The sequence below is a fragment of the Panthera onca genome, chromosome B1 (genome assembly GCF_046562875.1).
Source record: "Panthera onca isolate mPanOnc1 chromosome B1, mPanOnc1 haplotype 2, whole genome shotgun sequence".
NCBI classification, from domain to species: Eukaryota; Metazoa; Chordata; class Mammalia; order Carnivora; family Felidae; genus Panthera; species Panthera onca.
Window position 1 is genome coordinate 190,456,743 of NC_138342.1, and position 3,486 is coordinate 190,460,228.

Consider the following 3,486-nt stretch of genomic DNA (forward strand, 5'->3'; position numbering starts at 1 on the left):
CTTGAAAATAAATTATATAAAAATAAACAAACAAATAAATAAAGATTAAAAAATTTTTGTTGATAGGGTAAACCGATCTTTTAACGTCATCTTCAAAATTTTGAAGTCGCGCGTACTCTGTGCGAAAGAGATAAATCAATAAAACCAGAAGTTTTTGCCACAGTGTTGTTTTGCAGAGGTTTTAATTGTCTTAGCCAACTTCAGATTCTTTAAAGAAGTAGTAGGTGAGGTGGGCTATAGAGTATAAACTACAGAGTAAAACTAGGCTCCCTTGGTCCTACTATTCTGTCTCTACCATAGGTTGTAGCCATTTATAATTAAAGTTTACATTTTTTTTCAGTATATCATGTACTTAAAGACAACAGCTACTACTATTTCTCAGGCAATTAGAGATATAATTTGCCTTAATTATAATTTTCTAAAATCGTTTCTCAAACTGGGAATCATAAATGGTTACACACCCACCGAATTTTAATTTTGCAGTTTTGTTTTAGCGATACTTTTTATTTAATTAATTAATTAATTTAAAAAAATTTTTAATGTTTACTCATTGTTGAGAGACAGAGAGTGAGCAGGGGAGGGGCAGAGAGAGAGGGAGACACAGAATCCAAAGCAGGCTCCAGGCTCTGAGCTGTCAGCACAGAACCCGACGCGGGGCTTGAACTCCTGAACTGTGAGATCACGACCTGAGCCAAAGTCAGATGCTCAACCAACTGAGCCACCCAAGTATCGCCCCAGCGATACTTTTTAAAAATGAGTACTGTTTAAAGACAAAACTCACTAAGAGAATTTACATTTGGTAGTTTTAGAAGAAGATTTTACATTTCTTAAGTCTATGTTTTCACAAATTGGGTTTCGTGAACAAATTCTGAGAGAACTAAAACAAAATTATTTCCCTACAAATTCCTCAAGTTTCAAGACCACTGCTAGAGTACATATCCTTACACTTCAAAGTCCATTCTTTTCCGGTTTTGAGGTTCAAATGAATGACGTATTACCACCGTGTCTCACAGTTTGCAATATCTTTTTGGCATTAAACAAAGTCCCCGGTTGTAGAAGATCTACTTCTATTTTAATTTCCTGATGCACTTTTGTTTTTCCAGAACAGGTCTTAACATTTGCCAAGAGAGGTTTTTTTTTTCCCCACCCAGGACCATGATTTTCTTCATCGTTGTTAAAAACGCAAGCAGGAGCTGAATGAATTCCACACGTGAAATAAAATACATTTATCTTTTGCTTATTGTAAGGGTCGTGGAACTGTTTGAAAGCTTCACGTTGTCACCCTTACAAAAGTAAAATTCAAATTATGTAAGAGGTCACGGTCGCATTCACCAAATGCTGAAGGCACACTGGATAAAATTTAGATAAGGAAGCTTTATTCACAATACCTGGGAGGGTGAGCTGGACCTTTAATAAGGAAATATCAAGGAGTAAGATAAAGAATTCCAGTCTGGAATTACTCTCTCCTGGCAAGGATTAAACCATATGAAATCAATATTATTCAAATCCTGCCCAACTTCCTGAGCTAAGGTCAAAGACCACTTTCTTAGTGACGCCTTCCCAAATCAACCCGTTGCTTCTCTTCCATCGTTGGCCCTTGATCCCCTTGGAGGCATTTCCTGTAATCTGTACCTGGCCTAGGGGACTCCTCACCTTTACCTTCTATGGTAGTTGCCAGGTGAATGTCTTGTCTTCCCTGTAAGATTATATGCTGCCTTTTTTTTTTTTTTTTTTTTTTTTAGTTTATTTATTTATTTTGAGAGAGAGAGAGAATCCCACAACCCTGGGATCTGAATCAAGAGTCAGATGCTCAACTGACTGAGCTGCCCAGTCGCCTCAGGATTTAGCTCATTTTGACAGAAATTGCTGCCAGTCTCCTCTGTCTTGTCCTTGGGGTGGTAACCAGTTCCTGAAACAAAAAAGCTTAGAGGGGAGGTGGGGAGGTTTGTGAAAGAGAGGAAAAAGGTTACTTTAAACCCGAGCTCCACTGAAGCATTCGTGCAGCCATTTTGATTTTTGTTCAACTCAGTGCTTTGAAGCGGTTTCAATAACAAGGAGCTTTTGAAGGAAAAGGCCATGACAAAAATAATGTCACTGGGATACAAGTGATTTCCTTTGTCAGGGGAATTAAGAGAGAAACCTCCTTCAGACTCCCTTAGCACAGCGTCTTTGGGAAACCAGGATGGAACAGCCTTTTGACAGAACAAAGAGCCTTGTGTTGGGAGAGACATGTGTACCCGGTGGCCACAGGCGTGTCCTCTGGGGAGGCCCAGGTGCTCACTGCCGTCCCACAGACCCTTTCCACGGCCCACACTCAGCCACCAGAGGGCTGGGTGGCGCCCGCTCGGCTCTGAGCTGGAGACACCCCTCCTCCGGGGCTCAAGTCTTCAGGACACAGCTGCTAATATGGGTCCCCAGAAAGGCTCACTGCTCTGGAAAGGCCTGTGAGCAAGTGACCTGAGCTCCTCCATTCTGCCCCACACTCTTTGAGATTTGGGGTTCGGGCATGATTGAAACAGAGCTTTCCCCGGCCCAGCTCCCCAAGGCCCACCTGCCCTGAGAAGGGCCTTCCCTGTGCCCTGGGACCCCCACCTCGTGGTGGCTGTCTCTCCCCTCTTCTGGTGAGCCTCTGAGTGTACTGACCCTGCCAGGCTGGGGATCAGAGTTCCCAGAAGCTTTAAACCAGACATGGATGGCTTATAGTACCTAACTCAGTTGATTGCTTTTCCATAGATGGCTTCATTTAGGCATTGAGTTCGTATTTCCAGCCAAAATGCATTAGACTCCTTCCAGGAGGACGGGCACCATGACTGCCCGTGATCACCACCATCCCCCCCCCCCCGCCCCCCCCCCCACCGGGGCCCAGCCCTGTGGCTGGCCATAGGTGCTCAGTAAACTCTGGATCATGTGACTGAGACTCTTAACGTTTTCTGCAGCCTGTTTTGTTGCTGTTGGTGGTGTTGTTGGTGGTGGTGTTTAAAGAAAGGGAACAGAACTGGCACCTCACCGGGCTGCCCACTTCCAGGGACAAGTATTTCCACAGCATTCTATATAAATGGCTCCCCCTACGTAGTGACCTCGGGGAAACTTGACCCGGGCAGCGATGCGAATTCAGATTTTACCTTTTGTTCCCAGAAATTCCTCATGTCGTGACTCCTGGCTAAGACTGGTACAGGTCCTTAGGCTGATGTTTCCTTTAAAGTCATTCTGGGGGCGGGGCGCCTGGGTGGTCAGTCCGTTAGGCATCCTATTTCGGCTCAGGTCATGATCTCGTGGTTCGTGAGTTCGAGCCCCGCATCGGCCTCCGTGCTGACAGCTCGGGGCCCGGAGCCTGCTTCGGATTCTGTGTCTCTCCCTCTCTCTGCCCCTCCCCCGCTCATGCTCTGTCTCTTCTGTCTCAAAAATAAATAAACATTAAAAATTTTTTTTTTAATTTTTAATTTTAATTTTAATTTTAATTTCTGGGGGAGTCTGGTTGGCTCAGTC